Source organism: Colobus angolensis, unplaced genomic scaffold, assembly GCF_000951035.1.
Source record: "Colobus angolensis palliatus isolate OR3802 unplaced genomic scaffold, Cang.pa_1.0 Scaffold111, whole genome shotgun sequence".
NCBI classification, from domain to species: Eukaryota; Metazoa; Chordata; class Mammalia; order Primates; family Cercopithecidae; genus Colobus; species Colobus angolensis.
The window spans coordinates 4,421,333-4,443,573 of NW_012112142.1; positions in this window are offsets into that span (position 1 = coordinate 4,421,333).

A 22,241-nucleotide genomic window follows, 5' to 3' on the forward strand; every position below is an offset into this window, starting at 1 on the left:
ATCATGGATTTGCTGGTTGAAGGGTCTTAGGAGACTTGAATGAGTGTTAATTTTCCGTAATGAAATTATGCAGTGTCCTGAGGGCTACTTACCCTCTCCATGCAAGATACACAGTACTAAAAAATCCCCCCTCTCTCTCTCCCCCTCCTTCTCTCCCTCTCCCTTCAGCTGCTTGAAACTAAAACAAATATCCTCTGTCTGCCTCTTGGTTTAAATGAAATGCTAATATTATAATGGTGGAACACTGTAAGCACCAATGTGGGTTCTCAGACTCCATTTGCACCTTGGCTTATAGCCATCGCTGGTGAGCCCCACAACTCAGACCCTCCTCAGCTTCTGAGTCATTTTGACAGAGATAGCAAAATTTACAACAGCTTCAGCACAACGCTTAACAGGATCTGGCATCCCATAAAGCTGCCAGCCAGAACATTAAGTTCCAGGGACATGACTCCAAGACTGCCTCTGAATCCTGGCACCGCTTATGGTTCATGTTTCCCCAAGAGGTGGTCACCCTGGCTATATTACCTCGTAGTGCCTCATTTCCATAGGAAGAACACCCAGATCTCATGATATTACTGATCCTGCATCATCCCTCTACCCTCAAACACCACCATATAGACCCCATGTGTGCAAGGTCTTATCCTATGGTCTCTCAACTTCAAACCCATTCTATACTCTGCTCTGTGATGCTGAAACTGGGACACTGCAAATCACATTTCAGCTTTGCTGGCTGGCTCTGTTAGACTCTTTTAATAGGGCTGTTAGAAGGAGATTGCTTCTTTCTGTTCACTCCTGTGGGCTTCCTGTTCCTGGCAGTACTGACCAGCAATGCCTGTTCTTCACCCTGGTCATGCCAGTTAATTCCAGTACCAGCTGTTGAATCCAGGTGGCAGATTTTTCAACTACATCATGTTGTCTCAGAGACACCAGCAGTAGCCAGTGTCCCCTCTTTAGAAATACGGATCTTAGGTCCACAGAGCCCCTCCTCTGACTCTCAAACACCACAGCAGCAAAGCAGCAACCCCACTCTTTCTCAGAGATCTGAAACCCAGCCCTCTTGGAGGCCCTCTCCAAGCTTTTAAGTTTTAAAGACTCCAACCACTTTGTGCTCTCAGCCCCTTCCAGCCCTGGGAGCGATAGCTACCTTCTACAGTTGTTAACTTGGAGATTTTTTTGTGTTCTCTTTTTCCTTTTCAATTCTTCACTGATTAACTAAAAATTCTTTATGTTAAATTCTCACTGTTAAAATAACTGGTGGGGTTCCTTCCTTTGATTGCACCCTATTATTCAAGGCCTCACTCTAACAGCAATGTTGGCCCAAATTATGTTGCAACCACTTTTTTTTTTTTTTGAGGTGGAGTCTTGCTCTGTCACCAGGCTTGAGTGCAATGGCACCATCTCGGCTCACTGCAACCTCCGCCTCCCAGGTTCAAGTGATTCTTCTGCCTCAGCCTCCTGAGTAACTGGGATTACAGGCACGCGCCACCGTGCCCAGCTAATTTTTTTATTTTTAGTAGAGATGGGGTTTCACCATGTTAGCCAGGATGGTCTCAATCTCTTGACCTCATGATCTGCCTGCCTCGGCCTCCCAAAGTGCTGGGATTACAGGCATGAGCCACCGCATCTGGCCCCACAACTACTTCTATACCTTGAATCTCTTAGCAGTCCTCATTGGAATCTGTCTCTGTAACCACAACCAGAAATACTTGAGTCATTATGTTTGATCCACCACTGATGACTGATGTAGCATAGCCACAAGTTATGGACTATTTAACATAAATTTTATTTACTTACAAAATAAGAATGATACTAGTAGCCTATTTTTTAGGAGTAATGAATATAACCAGGAGATCTTTAGCACTTATAAGGAATGTTTCCATGGCATCTTTGGAAATACTATCACCTACAGAAGCACCTGGCTTCCTTTCCAGGGCTCTCAGTTGTACCAGGCCTCAAAGGTAAAAGGACATATTGCAATGAGATGGATGCTAGGGGAGGATAAGCTCCCTCTCTAGCTAAACAACTCACTCTCATACCACAGTTTCACAGACACATGATATAAAATGCTCTCTCAGCATGCCTTAATATGATGTTGATTTTTAGATTAATTCCAAGGTGGTTGAATTTTTAAATAAACTTACAAAGTATTGATATGTATAGGACTATCCAAACTGATATTCAGGGCTTAATGCATGCTTACATGAATATCATGTAATCTATGCTTACATTTTACATAAATTATTTTAATTAATTCTTACAACAATTCTATAAAATAGATTATATTATTATGTCTCTTATTGCAGATGAGAAAACTGAGACACCAAGAGGTAGAACAACCTGTTGATATCTTTCTGTCTCCCATCTGTCACCTTCCTAGCCCTCAGAAGAAGCCTATTTCCCCTCTTAATCTTAACTCTGGTGCCCTTATCTCTACATCGCTGGCTGGCGCCATGCCTGTCACTAAATTTATCTGATTGGCTCATGATCCCCAACTTCTTCCCTCCCTTTTTCCTATGGGACAACATAGTCTGTGTTGATGATGGAGTGTAATAACTTATAAGCAGCTGAATTGGGATTCCGACTACAGAGTACAAAGTCCACAACTGTTTGCCACCCTACTATTTTTATTCCACATATCCACTCTGTGAATGTAGCACTTACATTAAAGGCTCCATATAGTTTGTCTTTACTAATGTTCAGATGAGTGATTACTTTTAAAATAGCTTAAGGACTAATTATATTTCACTCAAATCCTCTCCATAACTTCCATGATTCGGGATTATAAGCATGCTTTTCTATATATTGCAGTTCTTACCTTATGAACTTATGGAAGCTCAATAGCAAACCATGCTAATTGAATTTAATGTATTTGTCTGTGGGAGTTAAGTTAGACATGGCGGTAAGGTTCTTAGGTCAGTCCACAAAAATTGTGCAGTTGCTCATCATATGCTCAGAAAACTGTGACTTAGTAGTAAAGTTGAAAAAAAAGAGTTACATTTTGCTTTTAAGATTATAAAGTAGATTTCTAAAATAATTTGTAATAATTTTTAAAGGCTATAGAACTCAGCAGAGGTATGAGAAGGCCATGTTTTGGGGGAAACACACAGAGGAAATCGTAGAAAACAGGAAGGAGCCTGACCTCACGCTTCGCCCAAGGGGAAAATAGCATTCTGCCTGTCTCCACACCCGACAGTCAATACAGACTATGTGCTCCCATAGGAAAAAGGGAGGGAAGAAGTTGAGGATCATGAGCCTATCAGATAAATTTAGCAACAGGCATGGCACCAGCCAACAATGTAGAGAGAAGGGCACCAGAGTTAAGATTAAGAGGGAAACAGGCTTCTTCTCAGGGCCAGGACAGATAAGGGGCAGAAAGAAAATTCCTCTGAGTGACAGCTTTGTTACCGGAAGTCAATGTGATGGGGCCCAATCAAAGAGAAGAGGAGATCTCTTTAATAAAAAAGCACTTCACTATGATACCATCACGGGTCAAAGCCATGTAATAAATGAGCCACAGGTAAACTAGGCATATTGTTGAGGTCATTTCTACACAGTACTTTCAAGAATTTCAATTATTCTTGCCTTCTATTATTTAGTTGTTTAGATAAGATTTTTAAATAGACCTTGTTTCCAAGGACAATCTATTACTCAGAGACACTTTTAGCAAAATCCTACTGATAAAGAATAAATTCCAACTGTTTAATTCTGAAGAGATTTTACATTTTTAAGCTCATTCATCTATTCATTCAGTCAACAAGTATTTATCCTTACCATGTGCAGGGTACTGACCTGGGTGCTGGAAGAGACAACAGTGAGCAAAACAGATAAAAAGTGTCTGCCGGCCGAGCCTGGTGGCTAACACCTATAATCCCAGCACTATGGGAGGCCGAGGCAGGTGGATCACCTGAGGTTAGGAGTTCAAGACCAGCCTGACCAACATGGTGAAATCCCATCTCTACCAAAAATACAAAACTTAGCCAGGAATGGTGGCACACGCCTATAATCCCAGCTACTCGGGAGGCTGAGGTGGGAGGATCCCTGAGGTGGAGGTTACAGTGAGCCGAGATTGTGCTACGGCACTCCAGGCTGGGTGACAGAGCGAGACTCCATCTCAAAAAAAAAACCAAAAAACTAAGTGTCTGCTATCAGAGAGCTTACATGCTAGTTTTATGACAACTGAAGATTCATCTGCAAATAAATTAATTTCCAAAAAGGTTTCTTTTTATAAGGTGTCAATCCTGAACTTCAGTATTTATAAATATGTAAGATTTAGGATGCCATCAGATAGCTTCAATATTATGTAAATTTAAAGAAAATATATGACACAGGCCAGGCACAGTGGCTCATGCCTATAATCCCAGCACTTTGAGAGGCCGAGGCAGGAGGATCACTTGAGGCCAGGAGTTACAGACCATCCTGGGCAACAAAGTGACACCCTATCTCAACAAATAATCAAAAAAAATAGCCGGGCATGTTGGTACATGCCTATAGTCCTAGCTACATGGGAGGCTGAGGCAGAAAGATTGCTTGAACCCAGAAGATTGAGGCTGTAGTAAGCCATGTTCACACTACTGTACTCCAGCCTGGGCCACAGAGGCCCTGTCTCAAAAATAAATAAATAAATAAATAAATAAATAAATAAATAATATAGATTCACAGACTGACGAATAAATCATCCTCTTAAAGTCATATCAGATAAATATGACTTGTGCTGTTTTTATTTTGCCTTATAGTTGTGGGCTTATACATGTTTAAACTACTTAAAGCTATTATTTAGAGCACAAAGATAAAAGACAAAGTGAATATAAGAAATGTAAGCTATATACCATGAAAAGTAACAGGATTTTGTCCTGCTACTCTATTAATTCACACCTATTCGACTCAAAAGCTGAAACTCGTCTTTGAATGTGTTTTGCACAATATGTAAGAAATTTCTACCTCATCACAGAGGTTCCAAATATTGTCAACTGAACATATATCTAGATACTTCTGTAAGTCTGTTGGAAGTTCTTAATTTAGGAAATAAAAACATGATACGTAAGTGCCTACTAAGGGCTAGAGGACATTATCCAATTAAAAGAAAGAATACAATACTCTGGAGAAAAGGAAGTGCCAAGATGTCAAAACCTCTCTCAAGTAAAATCTTATGGATAAAGCTCAGCCTTTCTACATAGAATGACGGAGGATTTGGGTATGACTTCAACTTTTAATAGATGTTTTTCTCTAAAAGGGATAACTCAAGTCTATGAAGAAAAGATAGTAGGTAAAAATTTGAGTGAAATAAAATCAGTGAAATGTCATATGTAAATGGGAAAAATTTTAATACAATTTGATTAATTTTGACTCCACTAATTCAGAATTTCAGAAAGATTCATGAGACATACACTGAAGTTTATCTTTGTTGTAATCTGGGGGAAAAGATCTTCTAGGTCAATGTTTCCCAAACTTTAATGTTCATAGGAATCACCAGAGGATCTCATTAAAATTCAGATTCTGATTCAGTAGCTCTGTAGTGGGCCCCAAGATTCAGCATTTCTGCCAACTTTAATTGAGATACTTCTGCTACTGGTCTAAAACATGCTTTGAGCATCAAGAATTCGAGTAAATCAGCAAGGTAGATTGCAAAAGAAATGATCAACCAACCAACGCACACTTCCACAACATCCTTGGGGGAAAAATGACTGCTTACAAATGACTCTATGTTGTTCATTAAAACAGTTGTGGTAGGAGTTTTACTTGGCAAGATGGTGTAAACAGCTAATTGGAGTTAATGCACATTGTCAAAAATACAAACCAAGGTTTTCTTTAAAAAATACTCTAGTGAGCCAATTTTTCATTCTAGTTTCTCTTCATTTATATAACCTTCATTTTAATTAACAAACATGGAATTTGGACATCTGAAATCAAAAGAGTGATATGATTATCCATCTTTAATTCTTCTTGAGTAATTTTCCTATCATGTTTGAGATCTCCCCATTTACTTACTTATTCTTTTACTAAGAAAAACAGGAAAATGCTGATGAGAGCAAATTCGAGGGAGATAAATTAAATACAGATCATAAGATGCCCCTTCCTCCCTCATTCCACCCCATATCTGGTGAGATAAACAGTTAAGTATTTTTAAGGTAAATGTTATTATATAGCCCAAACTATAAATAATAATGCATTAAGAGCTTCAATGTGGTATTTTTTACGGGTCATTACCATGGCTGGCAATTAGCTGAGGCTATCCAAAAGACTTTGATGTATCTTGGTCCTATTTGCAGGACATGCTAAAGAAATATAGAACCTGCAGCTTATCTGTCTATATTCACCAATGATTTGGTTTCTGGTGGCAAATGAAGAGTCCCTCCACTAGAGGAAAATAGCAGCAGAGGACAGAGGTGAAGATGTAACATCAGGAGTACACAGCAATGCATTTGGAGTGCAGTAAGAGAGAGTCCAGGGGAACAGCAAGAGACAGGAAGATGAGGGAAAAAGAGAGAAGCACAAAGACGCATCATTCAAGAAAGAGAAAAGGAAAGTAGAGAAAAAAAGATTTTGAGAAGGTTTGAGAAAAACCAAAGTTTGAGAAAAAGCAAAACTTTGAGAAAAGCCAAAGTTTTAGCCATACAAACTGCCTGCACTGTATCTGGAAAAGGAGGTTCCCCAAGCTGCACAGAACACATGTAACACCAGTACCATCCAAGATGGCAGAGAGATTCCCACACACCAGCATATCTTCCAGGTGGAAAGCACTTTCCTGCTTCAGAGATGCATGGATTATTTAGTTTCCTGCCATCAAACAATCCAAGAGTAATTGACTACTCTGTGGCTGAGTCTGTTTCACTAAGCAAATTTTCTTTTCTCTGGAGGAAAAAAAAGCCTAACAAAATAAGCCCTGCGGTAAACTTGACATTTGTATTTCTCATTAGAATTTAATAAATTGGCACAGATGGAAAAAGAAAGATGCAAGGAGGGGTGGAGGAAGAAGAGAACGAGCCCAGAGATAAATCACGGCTTGAGCTGTCCCTCTTAGGAGTAAATTGGGTATAGAAACCAGGATTTGCCAAGTAAAGTGTAGCCTTGGTAGATCAAACTTCACAAAGTGGGAGATAAATACCAGATGAACAGAATCAGATCAGAAATCAAAAGAAAACTATTGGGCATAAGAGAAAAATTTGAGTAGGAGCCAAAATAGAAAAAATATATATATACATAGAGGAATCAAAATTGGAAAAGCAAAGAGAACTGAGGTTCAAGAAAAGAAAGTATGATGTAAAATAAGCTGTAAATGTGGATGTACTTCATTCATAACATTCCTTTTATGGGAATTCCAGTCTGATTCCAAGAGCTCAGAATGGATGTAAAAGAAAACTCCGAGACCTAATATCTTAACGATCTTTTATTTCCAGCCTAGAGACTACCAAAACTTCACAGGACCATCTAAAGCCACTTCCAGCTGGCAGAGGTGGCCATTTTCTCCCATGCATGCAGGAGCAGAGTGGTGAGTCTCCAGCCTCGCACAGTTCTCCATCCCATTGCTCCAATCCAAGCCCTAGCCCTGCTGGAAAGAACACCAGGGACCACATAAAAGTAGAACAGACAGAAGACGTAATAACTCCCTTAAGATACCTTAACAAGCCATATATTCTGACCCTGAGACCATTATTACATTTGGATGAGTAGGCCCAGTCTCAAATAAAATGGAAAGAAAGCATTTGGGGCTACTGAGGAATTTCCTTGACTATGGATCTTCTATAAATTTGATCTTCCAAGAACTATGCTGGGGATGAAGAGCAATGGTGCTGCTGTCAGTCTTTGCTTAAGTTGAGTAAGTCACAGTACTTCTGATGATTTCTATGTTTACTAAGGGGTCGTCTAGACTGATATTCCTTCAAAAAAGAAGAAAAAAAATAATAACCAGGATTACTTTAGCCCTTAGCAAGTCAGAGCTGGTGGGTGATCCTGTAAGTTACTTGATGTCTTTTCTCAGCATTTCTTACTAGTTGACAGGAATCCACACCTGAAAACATCAATTTCTACTCACCCTTCACTCTCTCATTAAGGATGCAACACTCTGCTTTGACTGATCTTTACACCTCTTGTTAGTGACTAATAATCTGTTGGTGAATTGAAAATATAGGCCCTGTCCAGTGCTGAAAAAGACATTCCCTGGAAATGAACTAAAATAAAACAGTCATACGATCTTATAGATCTCAGTATGTATGTCTTTAATACTCACCAAGATATTTTGTAATAAAAGCAACACTCAATCTTTTCCAACAAGCACCAATGGCAAAGTTAACAATAAGAACCACAGAGGTCTCAAGAGGAAAGTTACAAAAAGAAATGAGAACTCTGCTCCCAGGGCTTTCCCTAAGCAAAAGAGTGAAGACAGGGAAGTTTTTCTTTGGGCTCTACCAAGGACCTCACTTTTTCTAGGTCCTTATATCAGCCTTGCCCTGTGAGTTCCACATCCCCAGTGCCACCCATGCTCCATGCTTCTACCTGCATCTTGGTGGCCCATAGCACACTTGCACTCATGGAGAAGTTCCATTTAAGTGGAGCTTCCTTGGGCAGTATCCTAGCTAAGGGTAGGACATGGGGCAAAAGCAAGGTGAAGATCAACATGCCTGTCCAGAAACAAAATTCTGATGACCCAAACTATTAAGCCCTCAATAAAACTAGTCTGTGTTGTCAGAAGTCAGAATAGTGTTAACCTTTAGGTGGGTGGTTAGTGATTGGAAGGGAGCAAGGCAGACTTCAGGGTATTGGTAGTTTTCTATTGTTGACCAGTGCTGGTTCCAAGGGTACGTTCACTTTATGAAAATTCATTATAGTAAGTGAGCTATACACTTAATATATGTGCCTTTTATTGTATGTATAATACATCAAGACAATGTTAAAATAAAATATAATGGCCTTAGGAATGACACAATGTAAGAGATTGAAGAAGTTCAGAATAATTCAAAACATAATCAACATTACCTAGATATTTTAAGAAAAAGCAGAATGACATCTGATGACACTATTCCTTGTAAATATTTCTTCCCAGTCCATCCTTGCTGGGAAGTATGGCTTTTAAAAGGTTTTCACTAGCCTCAAGCTAGCTTTCAATGTCTTGATTTTGTGGGATGTCTGTAGAAAAGGAGTTAGAGAATGTCTCTAGCATTGTCCTGTGAAGAAGGCAAGCATTGCTGAGTTGGATCATTTGAGCGAGAGGCCACTGGTTGATTGGATTATCCATCCAATTCCCCTGGTTCAGGGTCTCATACTTAGCAAGTCATCCGTAGAGAGAGAACCAAAATTACATTTATTATTCTAAATTAATAATGTTCTAATTTGACATAAATCTCTGTGGAGTACCAATCTTTTATCAATAGGAGGATTCTTCATAATCTAAAAAAAAAAGCTTATCAAATTATCACATAAGAGTAACCGTAATTTTTTTGTTTAGCAACTGTGTTTGCAATAACAATGTCTGCAATAGGCTGGGATATAAATTAATCTCCCTTAAAAAAGCAACTGGTGCAAAGCACTGGGACAGGCTCCCTCATTGGCATGTGCATAGGTTGTGTATTCCCTGGGCCAATGCAGTCAGACTGTGGGCAATTGCCTGCTTTATCCATGAATAAGACTGTGTGTGACTTCTACTGTGTGTCAGCTATAACAAACCAAATTATATTAAGGCAATGGAAAAAATGTTTCGATGTTTCTATCAGCCTGATTATATTGTGCATTCTCAGAGAAGTCTTAAAAGAGATTTGTTACAATCAGATCTCGAACAATTGTTATTCTGGCAGTAGTAGAATTGGGGGAAAAGAAAAGATCAAGAATTTGATCAGGTGTTTTGTATTAGTCTTATATTCATAGCATTGAATTACATCATAATACCTGTTGATTTAATGGGATTTGATAATACCAAGAAAGAATCTCATATCACTAACAGAGAGAAGTAAAGAGACAAAGATTGAAAGGCAATTTTAAATATTTGTAAAAACATAAGGTTTCCAAATTTGCCATTAGTCTATTTGCATGTTTTCCATAATTAAAATCTATTTTTTTCTGCCAACTAAAAGTTGTTTGTATTCATTTTACTTAACTCATTTTTCTTTTCCTTCATCTGTCAGGTATTCTCCTGCTCCAAAATGAAAATATTGTAGCTTATATATTTCATGCAGACATTTCAAATATGAATTTTCCATTCAGAGAAAATCTTGTCTTTTCCCTTTTGGGAGAATGTGTCGGCCTCTAGTTCATGCCATTATTTGAAAAATACCTAAAACATGCTGTATTGTTAATCATCACTTTCTCAATAATCATGAAGGAAACAGAGAAACATAATGTCTGACGCCTAGACATGCCTAAATCACTATTTTCTCATACTTTATTCTTCTACACCCCACAAGGAGAAAAATGTCAACTGCTTTCCCAAAGCAACCTTGGAAAAATATATAAGATATCAACACTAGTTTTAGATCAATTGTTAAAATAATGCCTAGTGATATGGTTTGGCTGTGTCCCCACCCAAATCTCAACTTGAATTGTATCTCCCAGAATTGCGACATGTTCTGGGAAGGACCCAAGGGAAGGTAATTGAATCATGGGGATCAATCTTTCCTGTGCTATTCTCGTGATAGTGAATAAGTCTCACAAGATCTGATGGGTTTATCAAGGATTTCAACTTTTGCTTCTTCCTCATTTTTCTCTTGCTACTGCCACGTAAGAAGTGCCTTTCACTTCCTGCCATGATTCTGAGGCCTCCACAGCCATGCAGAACTGTAAGTCCAATTAAACCTCTTTTTCCTTTCAGTCTTGGGTATGTCTTTATCAGCAGCATGAAAATGGACTCATACAGTAAATTGGTAACAGGAGTGGGGTGTTGCTGAAAAGATACCCCCAAATATGGAAGCAACTTTGGAACTGGGTAACAGGCAGAGGTTAGAACAGTTAGGAGGGCTCAGAAGAACACAGGAAAATGTGAGAAAGTTTGGAACCTCCTAGAGACTTGCTTAATGGCTTTGAAAAAACTACTGATAGTGATACGAACAATAAGGTCCAGGCTGAGGTGGTCTCAGATGGAGACTAATTTGTTGGGAACTGGAGCAAAGGTGATTCTTGTTATGTTTTAGCAAAGAGACTGGTGGCATTTTGACCCTACCCTGGATATCTGTGGAACTTTGAACTTAAGGGAGATGATTTAGGGTATCTGGCAGAAAAAAATTTCTAAGCAGCAAAGCATTCAAGAGGTGACTTGGATGCTGTTAAAAACATTCAGTTTTAAAAGGGAAACAGAGCATAAAACTTCAGAAAATTTGCAGCCTGATGATGCAGTAGAAAAGAAAAACCCATTTTCTGAGGAGAAATTTAAGCTGGCTCTAGGAATTTGCATAAGTAGCAAGGAGCCTAATGTTAATCCCCAAGACCATGGGGAAAATATCTCCAGGCCATGTCAGAGACCTTCACGGAAGCCCCTCCCATCACAGGCCCAGAGACCCAGGAGGAAAAAATGTTTTCCTGGACCAGGCCCAGGGTCCCTGTGCTGTATGCAGCCTAGGAACTTGGCTGAAGGGGGCATATGTACAGCTCAGGCTGTGGCTTCATAGGGTGGAAGCCCCAAGTCTTGGCATCTTCCCAGTGGTGTTGAGCCTGCAGGTGCATAGAAGTCCAGAATTGAGGTTTGGGAACCTTCGCCTAGATTTCAGAAGATACATGGAAATGCCTGGATTCACAGACAAAAGTTGGCTGAAGGGGTGGGGCTGTCATGGAGAACCTCTGCTGAGGCAGTGCAGAAGGCAAATATGGGGTCAGAGCCCCCAAACAGAGTCCCTAACTGGGGCACTGCCTAGTGGAGCTGTGAGAAGAGGGCCGCCATCCTCCAGAACCCAGAACAGTAGATCCACTGACATATTTCACCACGCATCTGGAAAAGCCACAGACACCCAATACCAGCCTGTTAAAGCAGCTGGGAGGGAGGTGGTACCTTGCAAAGCCACAGGGGCAGAGCTGGTGTTGGGCCCACTTCTTGCATAAGTGTGACCTGAATATCAGACCTAGAGTCAAAGGAGATCATTTTGCAGCTTTAAAATTTGACTGTCCTGCTGGATTTTGGATTTGCATGGGTCCTGTAACCCCTTTGTTTTGGCCAATTTCTCCCATTTGGAATGGATATATTTACCCAATACCTGTACCTCATTGTATCTAGGAAGTAACTAGCTTTATTTTTATTTTACAGGCTCACAGATGGAAGGGACTTGCCTTGTCTCAGATGAGACTTTGGACTATGGACTTTTGGGTTAATGCTGAAATGAGTTAAGACTTTGAGGGACTGTTGGGAAGATGTGATTGGTTTTGAAATGTGAGGACATTAGATTTGGAGGGGCTAGGGGCAGAATGTTATGGTTTGGCTCTGTGTCCCCACCCAAATCTCAACTTGAATTGTATCTCCCAGAGTTCCTACATGTTGTGGGAGGGACCCCGGGGGAGGTAACTGAATCATGGGGACTGGTCTTTCCTGTGCTATTCTCGTCACAGTGAATATGTCTCACAAAATCTGATGGGTTTATCCGGGGTTTTCGCTTTTGCTCCTTCCTCATTTTCCTCTTGCCACTACCATGTAAGAAGTGCCTTTCACCTCCTAGCATGATTCTGAGACCTCCCTAGGCATGTGGAACTGTAAGTTCAATTAAACCTATATTCTTCCCAGTCTTGGGTATGTCTTTATCAGCAGCATGAAAATGGACTAATATACCTAGATATAAGTTAAAGTTATCCACATCTAAGGATGAGCAAAAAGCTAGAAATAAATATCTTAATTTTTTGAGCTCATTTTTTCCTTTCTGTTCAGTTACAGTCAACTAGACTAGTTAGTTAGAAATCACCACCACCCAATATCTTCACCTAGAATGCTACTTCTTGGGGCACATGATGTACCAAACCCAGGTCAGAGAATCAAAGGAAAACCTCTCATCCATAAGCAAAAGAGAAATAAAGAGAAGAAAAAGAAGACCTTAGAGAATTTGCAAAACACTTGGGGAGGAGAAAAAAAGTAGCATTCGATTTACATGCAAAGTGTTTAATGCCTAGTAACCTCCACTCCTAAGCACAGAATTCCTTTTTTTCATAACTACTTTAGTGATCATTCCTCTGGCACTACAACTGTGAATTTTTCTTTGTATTATAAATTTTTTTCTCCTTTTTTTGCTAAATTATATGAGCTAATTTAAATTATGAAAGCAAATTTGCCTTTTGTCTTTTGTCCATGTAACACAGTGGTTCTCCACCAGGGACAATTTTGTCCTCCAGGGAACATTTGGCAATATCTGGAGATATTTTTGGTTCTCATAACCTGTGTGAGGGACAACTGCTACTGGCATCTAGTGAGTAGAGGCCAGGGATGCTGTTAAACATCCTACAAGGCACAGGATGTCTCCTCCTTCTCACTAAGCCTCATTCCAAAAGAATCACTGGATCATTATTCAAGGTCATATATCTATCTAGACAAAGCATAGGATACTTACAGCACACCCTGTGATCCAGATAAACTTGGTGTGGATATAGAGATCTGATGCACAGATCTACCTTCAAGGCATGAACTGCAATCCCAACTGTTGCAAATACTATCAGCAAACAGTCTCTAGTTGCCAGGTGCTTCAAGATTTGCTTCAGCTGCAGAGACCATCCTCAGTCAAGGCCAACCCCTTCCAGGTGTGGACCACAACCAATGACTGATTGCAGGAAGGACATAAAGGCCTGGCCATTTCAGCCCACCATGGGACAACTCGGATGGGATAAATGCACTCCAGAGCTTCCATAGGAGGACTGCCCAGCATTGCAATTCAACTTCTCCCCTTGCACAATCCTGCTTCTCTCTGCAAATTTTGACCCATAATGTACATTCTTCTTCCCAATCTCTGAATCACCATCTGTTGCTGGAGGATCCAACCTGAGACCAGACTCCTTTGGATGGGAAGCTTCTGAGAAGAAAAATTTGGGGGACCCTAACACTCCACATGGAAAATAATTAGAAGAGGTTTATGGGGCCCACAGAACTGCTGAAGAAAGGTGCTGAGGGAAAATCAGTAGGTGTAGGCTCCATGTCAAAGCATGGAGAACTGAGCTATAGTAGCAGGTTAGAAATGCCCCTGAGACATTGACCATGGCTTATCCAAATGAAAGAAAGCTATATGTTTTTTAAAACTCAAAAAACCTGCTGAATGATGGCAAAAACAAATGAACAAAACCCTTCCTCTGAAGTTACACTGGGATATTGAAAAACAAAACCCAAACATGTGCATTATTGTGTCAGTGAAACAGGACAGGGATCGACCTCTCCGAAAGAGCTGCCATTCCAGCACCCTGAGGCTCCCAGGCTGTTCCACACCCCTCAGCCACTAGACTGAGTCATCTCTGACCACAGATACATATCTTCATAAGACGATACAACTGGAAGGTTCTGCTTTGACTGGTTGTGGGCTCAGAAACCCTGGCAGTAACTCAAGCCAACTAGGCTCACACCTGGGAACACACCCCTCAGCCATGAACCCACAGAATATGAAGCATGGCTATTTTTAGCACTGAGTTGTCCCAACATTGCTGAACCATGAAACCTTGAATTTTGCAAGAGATTTCCATCTGTGAGAAATAAAAATTTATTGGTAGGTGAGGGTGGGCCATAGAAACTATTAACAAGTTATTTGAATCTGAATGAAGAGTTTGCACATGCTGGTGTGCAAAGAACTGTATTTTATGGGTCATTATAACTTGTGTACTTATGGAAATTCATTTTTCAAACATTGTATTTTTCTCTATTTTTGGTTTCACATGTAGCATTTATTCCTGACAGATGATTCCAGCTTTTACAATGCAAAACCACTTCTGCAAATTCTATCTTAAATGAATCTTCAAAAAAATAAGCATAAGCTTTTGCATTTGTCAGTTAGGAAATATTTAATGTCAGTGAGATACTCAATAAATGAGCAGGTAAAATTGAGAAGAAATACACACGAATGTTTATTAAGCAGTGTCAAACAAGCAAAGCAGGGAAAAGTAGAAAAGAGCCGTTCCTTATACCCAACTTCAAAGAAAATCCAGTCAATAAACGTCAATCCAGAATCCAAATGTTCAAATGTCCTAGGCAATCTACAGTCAGCACAGTCATGATTACACCATAAACCTAGCATTGTGGAGCTCAAGATCCAATTTGGATGATTGTTTTGCACATGCTTCACCTTAGAGTTTCAGAGACACTCAAAGCCTGCTGAGACCTGTGCTTCCCCAGGCCAAGGCAATGAGTGTGAGAGCCCAGTTAGAAAGAAGAGATGCCTAAAGAAGATGGATTGCCATCACAGGACCTAGATCCCACTAGAAAAGGAACAAACAGAAGAAAAGGAACAAAGAAAGAAAGAAACAAAGAAACCTTCTGCTAGGGACAGAGGGAAACAGGCAGCCATCCTAGAAAGACTCTGTAAGACAGCAGAGAGGAAGGTCTCACTGAGAGACTGAGACCACCAAGTGCAAGAGCCTCTGAAACGAAAAAGCCAGTCAGAAATTTCCTAGCACAGAGTCAGAAATTCATGGTTCTGTCTCATGAAATTAGGTCCCTGCTATATACACTCATGCACTGCACAACAACAATATGGTCAGTGTGGGTTAGATACATGATAGTGATCCCAAAAGATTATAATGGAGCTGAAGAATTCCTATCACCTATTATCTGTCATAATGTCTGTTGCAGCACAACACAATATTCATCTGTTTGTAGTGATGCTGGTGTGAACAAACTTACTATCCTGCCAGTTGTACAGAAGCCTAACACATACAATTATGTACAGTACATACCATTTGATTATGATAAAGGACTATGCTATTGGTTTATGTATTTACTATATTATACTTTTAATTGTTAGAGTGTATTCCTATTTATAAAGACAAAGTTAGCTGTAAAACAGCCCCAGCAGGTCCTTCAGGACATGTTCCACAAGAAGGCATTGTTATCACAGAAGATGGCCGTTCCATGCTGTCATTGCTCCTGAAGACCTTCCAGTGGGACAAGATGTGGAGGTGGAAGACAGTGATATTGATGACTCTGACCTTGTGTAGGCCTAGTGTATGTGTTTGTGTGTTCATTTTTTAACAAAAAAGTTTAAAGAAATTTAACAGAAAAAAAAAGTTTACAGAATAAGGATATAAAGAAAGAAAATATTTTATACAGTCATACAATGTGTTTGTGTTTTAAGCTAAGTATTATTACAAATGAGTCAATATTTTTAAAAAGTTTTAAAGTTTATAAAGTAAAAAAGTTAAGGTAAGATAAAAGTAGCTTATTTTTTAAGAAAGAAAATTTTTATATAACTGTACAGTCTAAGTGTACAGTGTTTGTAACATCTGCAATACTGTATAGCAATGTCGCATTCACTCGCCACTCACCCACTACCTCACCCAGAGCAACCTCCACTCCTGCAAGCTGCATTCGTGGTAAGTACCCTATATAGGTGTACCAATTTTATCTTTTTTATTGTATTTTTACAGTACTTTTTCTATGTTTAGATACACAAATACTTACCATTGTGTTACAGTTGCCTACAGTATTCAGTACAGTAACATGCTGTATAGGTTGTAGCTTAGAAGCAATAGGCTCTACCACACAGCTGAGGTATGTGGTAGGCTATACCATCTAAGTTTGTGTGAGTATACTCTGTGCTGTTTGCACAATGATGCATTTTTCAGAATGTATCCCTTTTATTAAGTGGCACATGACTGTATATACAGATATATGTGTGGATGTATACATGTATATCTACATCTTCCTACATATGTATATTTATATGTATATACGTATATTTATGTGACTATATGTATATATGTGTGTAGACACACACTCATACTTAAATATACTTACATACATAAGCACATACATATTTACACAAACATACATGCATACAGAAATACAGACATTGAAATGTTTGTTTCTTGTTTTTTTGCAGCTATAACATAATAGCACAGATTGGGTAATTTATAAAGAACAGAGAAGTGTATTTGGCTCACAGTTCTGGAGACTGAAGTCCAAAATCAAGGGGCCTCATCTTGTGAGGGTGAAGGTCTCCACATGGAGAGAGAGGACGAGAGCACTGCAGAGAGAGAGAGAGAAAAGGGGTAGAACTCATCCTTTTGATCAGGAACTCACTCTTGAAACAATGGCATTAATCCATTCATGAAAGCAGAGCCCTTATAACCTAATCACCTCTGAAAAGTTCCACCTCCCAACACTGTCACAATGGCAGTTAAATTTCAATGTGAGTTTTAGAGGGGACATTCAAAGCATAGCACCTTGGAACTCAGCTTCATATAAGAGCTCTTTCAGAAATAAGCCTGCAAGTCATAGACTTATCAATAACTGTCCCTCTAATATATTCTCAACAAAGAACAATTTGTTTAAGGGTTACAGACTCTGCCTTGTGGCCTTATTTATGTTTGCTACCTGAAATCTTGCTAAGTTTTCCAAGATATCTAAGCATGCTTGGTATTCTTTGGGTAAACGACAAAACAAGCAGAGACTGGCCTATCATTATGTATTTTTACTTTTCTATATTCTGTTCTTGGTGGTAAAAGCAGAAAAAGATTTAGGAGATGCCATGTTAACATTTGCATTAATTCACACTTTCTTTGGAAGTTTAATCCTATCAGTCAGGAAATGCAAAATTTAAGGTTCTTCCATTTATGTAAATGTGCATGCTTTTAATTGGCTGCATTTTTAACCACTAGGGAGCAACTATTATTTTATTGTCCCATTTTTACACAATAGCAACTTAAGTTTCATTTGTAGCACTTAATTGTCAAGTCACTCATTGATTTTGAGCTCAAACTAACTACATTTCCATTGCTCGATGCAGAATACTGTTTAAAAGAATATACATTTTGCACATCCAAAATGACAGGCATGCACAATGACTTTACAATTCACATTGCTAAATGAAGTCATAGAGCAATAAGCAGATTGGTAAGCCAAAAACCTAAAGCTTTTATAAATGCATGAATGTAGTCTCCTATTTATCCATATCCCTGGCTTCTCCATCTCCCACCATCTCCTTCTCCTTTGGGCATCTCAATGATCATTATCACCTCAACCAGAGAATAAGCAAGTGAAAAAGAAAAGCATGAAATTCAAATCAGTTTGTTGCTTTTTAGTAGACTCTTCAAAAGGTTTGTGGGAGAAAAAGCCAAAATTAATGGCTAAAATGAGGCTTGGAGAATATGTCAGATTTCATTTATTGATGCTCTTCTGCACTTGCCCACCCCATTAACACTAATAATTGAAAGTTCGTTTCATTTATCACAGCACACTAAGCAAATGCTATTGTTTTAAGTCAAAACCACAAAAAGAAAGTAAGATTTTAAATTGCTGCAGGAGGGACTATTATAGAAGTAAACTAAATGACTTCAAGGAAGACAAAAGAACTAGTTACCAAAAGAAGTTATGGAATTGTCCTCTCTGAAGATTTGTAGAAATCCAGTAAACAATTCCTTCAATGGGGATATGCTTGGACACGGAGAAATCAACCTGCAATTTCTTAAGGTTCTATGCTTTATAGTTTTACATTAATTCACTTTTTAAATGGGCGATCTGTGAATTAGTTTAAAAACCAAGGAAAATTTGGTATGGCTTAATTAACGATACACAACCCAGAAGCCCCAAGTCCTTCTCAAATTGTAATTAAAAAATTTAGTTGCATTGCTATTAAAATTCAATGTATAATGACCCAAATCTCCACATTTCTAGATTAGTAACAGTGTCCCCTTCCCCATACACATGCACAAATGACACAAGAATCCAGGTTTTTAAATTCTGGTTTGCGAGTCAGACATCCTGTGTAGATCTCCACAACTTTGCCTTCCAAAGAAGTTGACCTGCTGATCATGGCTCCCGTGAGTTACTTCAACAGTAACTACTGAAACCTGAATATCCTACAGAAATAACCCTGACCACAGAGCCATGCTCACTGTTTGCACAGCTACCAAGGAAGTGTTCTGTTGATGAACCTAGAGTTTAGCAGTTTCTTGAGACATAAAGAGAAACACCCCTCACCCCCAACAACAAACTAAATAAAAAAAGAATTGTTTGGGCCCCAAGCATTAATTGGTTTTGTAGCTCTTATTTGGCTCATTGAATCTATATTCACTGTATTTTTAGACAGAGAATTGTTCTTCTTTCCCTAGGAAAACTATTCTGCAGGTCAAGTTGCATAAGAAAGCTTGGGCTATGCATATTGAGTCGGGAATATTTAGCTTCAGACCTCATCTGCTTCTCTCCAGGTACCACATGCAGTTTGATCACATGGTAAACCATAATCTTGAATAGGAAGCTCTGCATTTCCTGAGGGAAATCACAGTGGCTTAACTCAATATTCCTCACCAAATAAACATTTATTTACCTATTGCTAGCACACATTGCATGTGAACATAGGAAGGTACCGGCCATGCCTTGCTAGAGGAAATAGAAGACGCTATGTGAATACCTCAGAGACACCTGATCCAGTCTTGGGGGATCAAGAAGGTTTCCTGGAGGAAGTAACATCAAAATTGTGACCTGCAAGAAGATCAGGAGGCTATCAGGTAGAAAAAGGTAATGAGTATATTTCAGGAAAAGAAAATAATTTTACAAAGGACTACACATGCAGGAGGACGCGTGCTCATGAAACTTCACATGATTCAGCACAGCTGGGGCAAACTAGCAGTGAGACACCACTAGAGCTAGTCATAAAGAATCTTGAATGCCATGCCAAAGAACTGGAGCTCTATCTTAAGGGCTACAGAGAGTCATTAATTACTTTTAAACACAGGAGTGATAGGATCAAGTTTGTGCTTTAGAAAGATAATTCTGAAAAGTTGTTGTAGAAGACTGAGGTTGGAGCCCCTTGGTAGAAGTACAGCATACTGTCAGATTATTAAAAATAGTACAATTCCCTGAGGGAGGTAGAATTGGAGCTGGGCCCTGGAATTGGAGAAAGCTATGTAAGACTATCGGAACAGCATGGATAAGGTTAAGGAGGCAGAAAAATTCGAGGACAAAATGTGTAATGAGCAGAAAGTAGATGACAGGGCCAAAGTGTGGGCCTTGAGAAAGAATTTGGTATGCAGTGATGCTACAAGAGTAATTGGAAACAAAATCAGAGATCCCAAATTGCCCACTGACTAATTTCGTTCTGATAGCAATGCAGAGTTTTTGAAGTGTCTTGACATGTTCCAGTTTTAGAAAGATGATTTAAGGAGTGAAGAAATGGTATTTTGCGCATCTAAACTGAGACGTGAGCTTTTCAGTGGCAGAGATCATCTCATTCCTATTTGAATTTTCAGGACCTCACACTGCATGCATTCAGTAGGTGCTCAATAAATGCTTATTCTTTAACCAGAAGATGGTTAGATGGATGGGTGAGTGGATATATGAATGGATAGAAGGATGAATAAACAGATGAATCATTGAACCCCTAGGATAAGTGAGCTCCGAGTGAAATAATTTATCTGAGCAAACAAAAACCTAGGAATCCTGTAAAATAGGCGATGGAACCCACACCATGCCCTGCAGAAGCTAACAGAGAAAAAAAGTCTTCTTTATCCCCTCTAATGAAGTCTGCATCTTGGTTCTTGACAACTTTTAAGTGTGTCTCCCAAAAACATGCTGTGTGAACTATCCATTGAGATGTTGTTTCCTTCAAGATTATCTTCAAAATCTTGAACTTTAGTAGCTATGAGTTCCCATTTTCCCTGACAAATAAGACAAAAGGCTTCCCTTCCTAAGATCATATACGAAACTTTGGGTACAGAAATGAAAAAACATTACATTTTATAGGGCAACCATGTATTCTTTTCCCTAGAAATAAACATCCCTTCTCACACCTAAAATAAAACTCTTAGAACTGACTCCTTAATTAGAAAGAATAAGTTGTTTCCTTGATTAATTGCACATTGCAGAAAAAAAGACTATGTAGGAGGTAATAATTTATGGTAGCAATTTGAGGTGGTTTTGTCTTAAACTTTCCATGGTTTCATACTGTAGATTTTGGAAAACATAGTACTTTGTCAAAAAGGGAAGGGGGTGGAGGAAGTAAAATAAATATTTAAGCCCAGAGAGATCATTCCAACAAATGTTCATTCTTAGATCATCTGTTCTTCATTTCATGATGTATGTTATAAACAACAGCCTCACTCCAGCTTTTGCATTGCTGAATACTGTAAAATTCAACAAATATGTTAGTGAACATATATAATGTATTGTTGTAGTTTGCATTCACAGATAACACTACTAATGGAGTTGTTTGCCATGTATATGGGTAAGGTTAAAAATCTAAGAGAGTTAAACAGTTTTTCCACATGGGCAGATGCATGGGAGGACTGTCTTATTTTTGTAGTTCTAGAGACCATTTTAGAACAAGTCATTTCTTATGACTCTCTTTGCTCAATGGGTTATCAATGCCTTTGCTTTAAAAGAGCTACATGAATTTACTCATTGCCAAGTGGGTCTTTTGGCTGCTGCTATACCAGAATATCTTAACAATATAGCAAGGCTGTAAATTGTATTTCAGGATGATAAGTTAACATTTCTTCTTCTGGAAACTGCAGTCATCTCCTGTTTCCTGTGTGTTTTTCCACAAAGCTGTTAGTTTTTCTATCTTTTGGAAGGGCAAGAACATAGCATTAGGCAGGGTTAGCAAATACTGGTCCATAGTTAAGTTTTACAATTTACAGAAAGTTAAACAAGTAACCAGAAATACAAACACACAATATTGTAAGTTTATCTAAAAGCCAAATTTATTCCATTTAAGTGACTGAACTTCCTTTCATTGTGTTAAGACCATAACATCTACCCTCTTAACAATTTTTAGTGTATAATATAGTCTTGTTAACTACAGGCACAATTTTGTACAGGCAACTTATTCATTCTCCATGGCTAAAACTTAAAGCATGCTGAATTGCTACTCCCCTTTTCTCCCGATCCCCATTCTCTGACAACCACCATTCTACTCTCTGCTTCTATGCATTCAAATTTTTTAGATTCCACATCTAAAGTGAGATCATGCAGTATTTGTCTTTGTGAGCCTGGCTTATTTCATTTAGCATAATGTCCTCCAGGTCCCTTCATGTTGCCACAAAGGACAGGACTTCCTTTTTGTAGGTTTGAATAATATTCTATTGTATGTATATATCACATTTTCTTTATCAATGGACACTTAGGTTGTATGTACATCTTGGCTATTGTAAATAAT